The sequence below is a fragment of the Engystomops pustulosus genome, chromosome 9 (genome assembly GCF_040894005.1).
Source record: "Engystomops pustulosus chromosome 9, aEngPut4.maternal, whole genome shotgun sequence".
Classification (NCBI taxonomy): domain Eukaryota; kingdom Metazoa; phylum Chordata; class Amphibia; order Anura; family Leptodactylidae; genus Engystomops; species Engystomops pustulosus.
In genome coordinates, this window is record NC_092419.1 from 84,374,255 (window position 1) to 84,382,388 (window position 8,134).

The window sequence follows — 8,134 nt, forward strand, 5'->3', positions numbered from 1 at the left end:
GAAGTGCAGGAGCTCACAAAATCTCGAACGTCCTTGACCAGATCTGGCCGCCAGTAGTATTGAGATACGAGAGCGGTAGACCTCTGCTCCCCAGGGTGCCAAGCCACATGAAAGCAATGTCCCAAAGTCAGAATCCTCTTCCAAGGGGAGGTCGAACATAAGGAGGAAGCAGCCGCAGATCCACAGGAACCACCACAACCAGTTGTTCTGGAGGAACAATAAGATAAGGAGCCGATTCTTCCCCAATGACATCAGAGGCACGAGAGCGAGCATCGGCCTTAACATTCTTCTCTGCTGGACGCAAGTGTATCATAAGATTAAAATGGCAGAAGAAGAGGGACCAACGAGCCTATCGAGGATTGAGATGGGTGGTCTGGAGGTATAGGAGGTTATTGTGACCCGTGAAGATACATACCAGATGAAGAGATCCTTCCAGCAGATAATGCCACTATTTTATGGTAAGTTTTATGGCCAGAAGCTCCCAATCACCTATGGAGTAGTTTATCTCCACAGCAGAAAAAGTCTTTGAGAAGAAAGCAAAGGTGAGCATTTGGTCATTGGGCCCTTTCTGGTTGAGGACGGCACCAGCTCCTACAGAGGAAGCATCAACCTCATGCTGGAACGGTCTCTCCGTATCAGGCCGCATGAGAACAGGAGCAGAGGCAAAGGCAGACTTCAATTTAGGAAATGCTTCTTCAGCCACCGGTGGCCAGAGCTAGGGTCAGCATTTTTCTTTGTTAACACCACAATAGGTGACACGAGGGAGGAGAAGTGTGGAATGAACTGTCGGTAGTAGTTCGGTAGTAGTTCGCAAACACTCGGAACTGGCAAGGCCAGTTGTCAGACATGATATACCCAAGGAACAGAAGACTCTTCTGGTGGAACTGGCACGTCTCGAGTTTTGCTTATAAGCGATTGGCCCTTAGATGCCTTAGAACTTGTTGTACGTGGGTCTTATGGGATTCCAGTTCTGTAGAGAACACCAGGATATCATCCAAATAGACAACGACTCAGGTATATAACAAGTCTATGAAAATGTCTCTGACAAATTCTTGAAAGACAGCAGGCGCATTACAGAGTCCAATAGCATGAATAGACACTCAAGTGTTGAAGACAGTCTTCCATTCATCCCCTTCACGGGTGCGGATGAGAATATATGCCCTCCAAAGGTCCAACTTTGTGAAAACCTTAGTTCCACAGAGGCGGTCAAAGAGTGATCAAGGGTAGTCAGTAGCGGTTCTTCATGGTAACTTTATTAAGCCCACGATAGTCTATGCAGGGGGGAAGAGAACAATCTCTCTTGGCCACAAAAAAGAATCCAGCACCGGCAGGAGACGAAGACCTGTGGATGATCCCTGTCTGCAGATTCTCTTTAATATAGGCTGGCACAGCCGCGGTCTCGGGTATGGACAGTGGGTATACCAAACCTCGTGGCAGAGACTTGTAGGAACTCTATAGGGCAGTCATAAGGATGGTGTGGAGTCTCTGCTTGCTTCTCAGAGAAGAAGTCAGCAAAATCTGTATAAACAGCAGGAAGACCCACCAGAGGCTTGATTCGATTGGGACCGAATCAAATTTTACGAAAAATTTGGCAAATCGGGACGAACCGGATTTTAACAAATTCGCCCATTTCTACTGAGGATGGAATGCGGAGGAGAATTCCAACTTGACCTGCAGTTGGTTGCAGAGGGAACGCCAGAATCTGTAAACAAACTGGGCACCACGGTCCGAGACAATGTGCAGAGGGAGGCCATGTAGCCGGAAGATGTGGAGGATGAACATACTGCCCATACGAGGAGCGTACGGCAGACCTGGCCGCGGAACAAAATGAGACATTTTTGAGAACCAGTCAGTTACCACCCAGATGACAGAATTCCCAGAGGAAGATGGCAAATCCGTAATAAAATCCATGGCTATATGAGTCCATGGACACCTGGGTATCGGAAACGGCAGCAGCAGACCTGCTGGCTTGAGACGTGGTGACTTGTTACTGGCACAGGAAGTGCAGGAGCTCACAAAATCTCGAACGTCCTTGACCAGATCTGGCCGCCAGTAGTATTGAGATACGAGAGCGGTAGACCTCTGCTCCCCAGGGTGCCAAGCCACATGAAAGCAATGTCCCAAAGTCAGAATCCTCTTCCAAGGGGAGGTCGAACATAAGGAGGAAGCAGCCGCAGATCCACAGGAACCACCACAACCAGTTGTTCTGGAGGAACAATAAGATAAGGAGCCGATTCTTCCCCAATGACATCAGAGGCACGAGAGCGAGCATCGGCCTTAACATTCTTCTCTGCTGGACGCAAGTGTATCATAAGATTAAAATGGAAGAAGAAGAGGGACCAATGAGCCTATCGAGGATTGAGATGGGTGGTCTGGAGGTATAGGAGGTTATTGTGATCCGTGAAGATACATACCAGATGAAGAGGTCCTTCCAGCAGATAATGCCACTATTTTATGGTAAGTTTTATGGCCAGAAGCTCCCAATCACCTATGGAGTAGTTTATCTCCACAGCAGAAAAAGTCTTTGAGAAGAAAGCAAAGGTGAGCATTTGGTCATTGGGCCCTTTCTGGTTGAGGACGGCACCAGCTCCTACAGAGGAAGCATCAACCTCATGCTGGAACGGTCTCTCCGTATCAGGCCGCGTGAGAACAGGAGCAGAGGCAAAGGCAGACTTCAATTTAGGAAATGCTTCTTCAGCCACCGGTGGCCAGAGCTAGGGTCAGCATTTTTCTTTGTTAACACCACAATAGGTGACACGAGGGAGGAGAAGTGTGGAATGAACTGTCGGTAGTAGTTCGGTAGTAGTTCGCAAACACTCGGAACTGGCAAGGCCAGTTGTCAGACATGATATACCCAAGGAACAGAAGACTCTTTTGGTGGAACTGGCACGTCTCGAGTTTTGCTTATAAGCGATTGGCCCTTAGATGCCTGAGAACTTGTTGTATGTGGGTCTTATGGGCTTCCAGTTCAGTAGAGAACACCAGGATATCATCCAAATAGACAACGACTCAGGTATATAACAAGAGGCGGTCAAAGAGTGATCAAGGGTAGTCAGTAGCGGTTCTTCATGGTAACTTTATTAAGCCCACGATAGTCTATGCAGGGGGGAAGAGAACAATTTCTCTTGGCCACAAAAAAGAATCCAGCACCGGCAGGAGACGAAGACCTGTGGATGATCCCTGTCTGCAGATTCTCTTTAATATAGGCTGACACAGCCGCGGTCTCGGGTATGGACAGTGGGTACACCAAACCTCGTGGCAGAGACTTGTAGGAACTCTATAGGGCAGTCATAAGGATGGTGTGGAGTCTCTGCTTGCTTCTCAGAGAAGATGTCAGCAAAATCTGTATAAACAGCAGGAAGACCCACCAGCGGCTTGGAGGATACCGAAGCAGACATGGTGGACACGGGGCAAAAATCCCGAGAGACAGCAAGAATGGCATACTATACCCCAGCAAAGAATCTCCCCAGTTTGCCAGTGAAGCACTGGAGCATGTTGCTGTTACCACGGGAGACCCAGCAGAATGGCAGACGTACATTGGCGGAGCACATAAAACGTCAGTCTTTCCGTGTGCACAGCCCCAATTTGCAGAGACAGAAGCTTTGTGTGGTACTTTACTAGATCAATAGCACCTGCCCACTGATGGAGGAGTGGAGCAGTGGTTTCTCTAGGTGGACCACAGGGACTGGGAGACCAATGCAGCATCCACGAAATTTCCCGATGAACGAGAATCAAAGAAGGCTGTGGCCTGAAACTGAGTACCTGTTCAGGATCTGAGTAAACAGGCAAGTTCAGTCAAAGTGAAGCCTTGCTCTCAGCTCCTAGGGACGCTCCTCTCAAGAACACTTGAGGACGGATTAGACAAGACTCTAGAAAGTGTTCCTGATTGGCATAATAGAGGAAAATACTCTTTTGTCTTCGGCGAGAGCACTCTTGTGGTGTGAGATGAGCTAAATCCACCTGCATGGGTTCCTCAGAATCAGGCCCCTAGAGAGGCAGAGGCGGACTTTGAAAGACCGGAGCCAAGCGAGGCAGACGGCGGACCTTGGGTTGCACTTGTTCAAGACGCTGCTCCTCAAAGCGCTCAGTAAACCGTGTGTCGATCTGAGTGGCCAGAGAGATGAGATTACTCTCATGCAGACAGTGAGTCTAATTTGTCCTAAAAGCCCCTTTTTAAGGGCTGCGACCAAGGCGACTTCATTCCAGGCTAGCTCAGAAGCCAGGGTACAGAACTGAACTGTTAAGGTAAACCTAGCTGATAGATCAAATCCTGTCATTTCTACTTGTCTTATTTCCCTAAAATATATTGTAATAGAAACAATGAACTCAAGATGGCGCCGGCATCGTGGACCATAACCAAAACAATCAAGGCTAAAGAATTCCAGAAATGCATTATCCTGATGTGAATGTGCAACAGCAGGAAAGCTCTCCAATAAAAACGATGTCTAATAATGTTATGCTTTCTATGCTCCTCCCTGTCTAGCTCTTCTTCCTATTTTTCTATATAGACTGGGAGAACAAATAAAGTTTACACAGTGCTGATTTGTCCTGGGCAATGTTAGCATGAGTGAGACGTGAATCAGCAGTCATCTGCATGTTTCTAATCAATTTTATTAGAAACACGCAGCCAACGCACACTAAAAGAGGAAATCTTTCCCGTATACCTGGTGCAGATTCCCACAAGGGGGGAAAGGGGTAAAACTCCCCAGTACAGCCAGTACTCCACAGCCCTACAGGGAGTAGACTGGCAGACTAGCCCCTTACTTGATGTTCTCCTTTTACAGTATGTGGATGACCTACTGTTTCTGTGCCCCCATCTATTGACCTTATGTGCTTTCTGTTCCAGAAACTTCAGTATTGCCAGGAGAAGGTGGTCTTCCTAGGTCACTGCTTCGCAGCTACAGGCAGACACCTGACATAAGAAAGCAAGCTGGCAGTCCAGAATATGCCCCTGCCCTGAGGCCCTAAGCCTCTTCACATGTTTCTAGGACTGGCCAGCTACTGTATTTGCTCTTATTCAGGAGGCAATTGATGCATTCCACAGCCTTAAAGGAAACCTACCATTTCAAATGGTAGCTTTAAGCTGTAAACACCGAGCACCAACTCAGGGTGAGCTGGTGCCGGTGCTTAGTTTCGTTAGTGTTAAAACCGCGGTATCGCGGTTTTAACACTTTTTAAACTTTATAGCATAAACTGCTTCGGCGCTGCGTGCGCACGATCGTGCGCGCGCCTACATAGGAAATGCCGCAGGCGTTGCGCGCGCACGGTCGCGCGCAGCGCCGAAGCGGCTTCTGCTATAAAGTTTAAAAAGTGTTAAAACCGCGATACCACGGTTTTAACACTAACGAAACTAAGCACCGGCACCAGCTCACCCTGAGCTGGTGCTCGGTGTTTACAGCTTAAACCTACCATTTGAAATGGTAGGTTTCCTTTAAGCTGGCAAATCCTGTCTGCCCATCCCTAGGCACACCCCACTGAACCAGACCTTTTATTTTAGTATCTGGTCCACACCACAAGTGTCCTAGCCCAGGAATGTGATGGCCTCCCCAGTGGCCCACTATTAGTCCCGGTTAGACTCAGTCATGAGGGGAGCCCCTCATGTGTCAGTAGCTGCAGTTAGCAATCTGCTCAGCAAGGCCAGTGAGTTGATCCTAGATTCTAGATCACTCAGTTACTGTGTAAACCCCACATGACTTGCACAGTGTCCTCACCCAAGTACAGCCCAAGCATCTGAGCAAAGGCCAGACAGCTCAGACTGTAGTGTGCACTCCTGATGCCCTAGGACACACTGAAAAAATGCACAGCTCTGAATCCTGCCATTCTGTCACCAGTCTTACATTATTCAGAGGGGGGCGGAGGGTGTTTAACAAAGAGAAGAGTGTTTAACCCAGATGTTGAGTTTTTTCTCATAGATGGCTCCATTTCTGCAGGAGAAGACAGATGGTTCTGCACTAGATATACAGTGGTCAGTGGAGCACATGAGGTAGAACAAGCAGAACCGCTCCCTCCACACAGTTCAGCGCAGGAGGTGCAGTGATGGCACTCACGGAAGTGCTACAGCTGGTGAAAGGTAAAAGGGCAGTCCTGTGGTCTAAACATGACTATGAACACATTTGGAAGGATAGAGATTTCCTCACCTCTGCAGGGAACCCCTTTAAGTATGGCACACTGATTAAAGAGCTCATGGATTCTCTCTTACTTCCACAAGAGGACTTCAAGTCGGCTGACATCTTTGCCTTGATCCATCCCTATGGTACATCTGAGTTTGATATCAGCTTTGTTCGGCCGGAGGGGCTTGAGCTCTTCTGGTCCAACTTTGAGCTCAGATACAACGAGCCCGAGTGGCGGGACTTTGCTGTGCAAGCAGTGTCCAGCCAGAGCGAACTCAAGAAAGTGACCGTTCCTACCCGTAACGAATCACTATCTTGCTTTGACATCATGACCTGGATGAATCGTTATGGAGAGGTACTGGGAGTACCTGAAAAAAATTGAGATGAGTATGATATCTGGTCAGGGGCCTGGACCTTCATGGTGAAGTTGAGGCGTTCAGGTAACTCAGTCACCCACATCCCTTCATCAGCCTTCCTGGGGAGGGATCGGATCCTGATCTTCTACCGGGGCAGCCTATGCTGTGTTACAGGTGCGGTGACCCCACACATTTCAGCGCACACTGAAGGGGGTGTCGGCCATCTCGCTGCATCCTGTACAGGGTAGATTAGGGAGTCTCGGGAGTCTCTAAGAGAGAGTGGGGGGGGAGTCTCGGGCTGCTGGGACAACCTCTGGCGCTATCTTTGAGACCACACCTGTCGCTGAGACCCCGGGGGATGATGTATTGGATGAGGAGGTCAGCAGCATCGAGAGAGAGGAACGTGCCTAGTCCTCAGACCCCTCCCATTATGAGAGTATGGATGAGGATAATAGGGCGTGGCTAGAGGAAAAGCGTAAACGTGGCGCCAAAAAGATGAAAAAAGGTAAAAAGAAGGGAGTTGTGAGATCTTCTCCCACCCTGACTAAGGTACCCAAGGAAGCTGCAACCAACTCCCCACTGGTTGAACCTTCAAATTGATTCCTGGCCCTGGATGGAGCCTCTCCTGCCAATGGAGGGGCTGAGGGTGAAGGGCCAGAGGTGGCGGAGCCTACAGGGGGTGCCAAGTCTCCCCCTGGGGAGTCAGGGTCCTCAAAAGGGGAGGCTGGCCCAGAGTCTGGAGACGAGGATGATGGGGCATGTCCTGGATCTGTCCCTGAAGCATCAGAGATGAGGGAGATGGACACCACAATAGGTCTAAAAAGGGGGTGTTCATTTCCCGAGGGTGGTGGTAAGATGGGTAAAAAGAAAGCCGTCTAACTCAATCACTCATGATGGTGGCACCCACTCCGTTGACGCTGGCGTCGGTGTTTAAAGCTAAGAGGGAATGGAGACACGGGCCTTCCTATTAGTCTCTTGCGGCTGAGCCGTATAGCGGAGTGGCGGTCCTTTTTACCACACCGGAAGAATGCTGACGAGTTATTGAGTTAGAAATGGAAAGATGCCTGATCCTGAATGTCCGCATGAAGGGACAAGAACTTCGCCTAATTAACATCTATGGTCTCCAGTCCAAGTTGGACAGGAAGTATCTCTTTATGAGGATCAAGCCCTACCTTTTTACAAGTCGGCAGGTGGTCTTTGGAGGGGACTTCAATGCTGTCACGAGGTCCCAAAATAGGGGAGGTTCCAGAGACAAGCTGACTTATGATAGCGTCACTCTTAATAGCATAGCTAGTGAGGCTCGTCTGGTGGATGTCCACATCCGGCACACCCCAGGCCACGCGGGGTTCACCTATTATAGGGTAGCTGCAGGTCTAGAATAGACAGGTTTTATTTAAAGGAGGAAGCCATTTCTTCACCAGTTTCTGTTGTTGAGGTGTAGTTCTCCGACCACTTTCTAATTTTGTTTTCTCTGAATGTTACAGAGACCCCAGAAGGGAAGAGGCTACTGGAAGCTCAATTTGTCTCTCCTGGAAGAAGCGGAGATCAGAAAATCCTTTGAGGACTTTCTTCAGAGCCAGGTACCATTGCTGGGCCATTGTAGCAGTAAGTCAGAGTGGTGGGAGATGTTCAAGAAAAGGGTGGCGAGATTCTTCCGCCAGCTCTCGA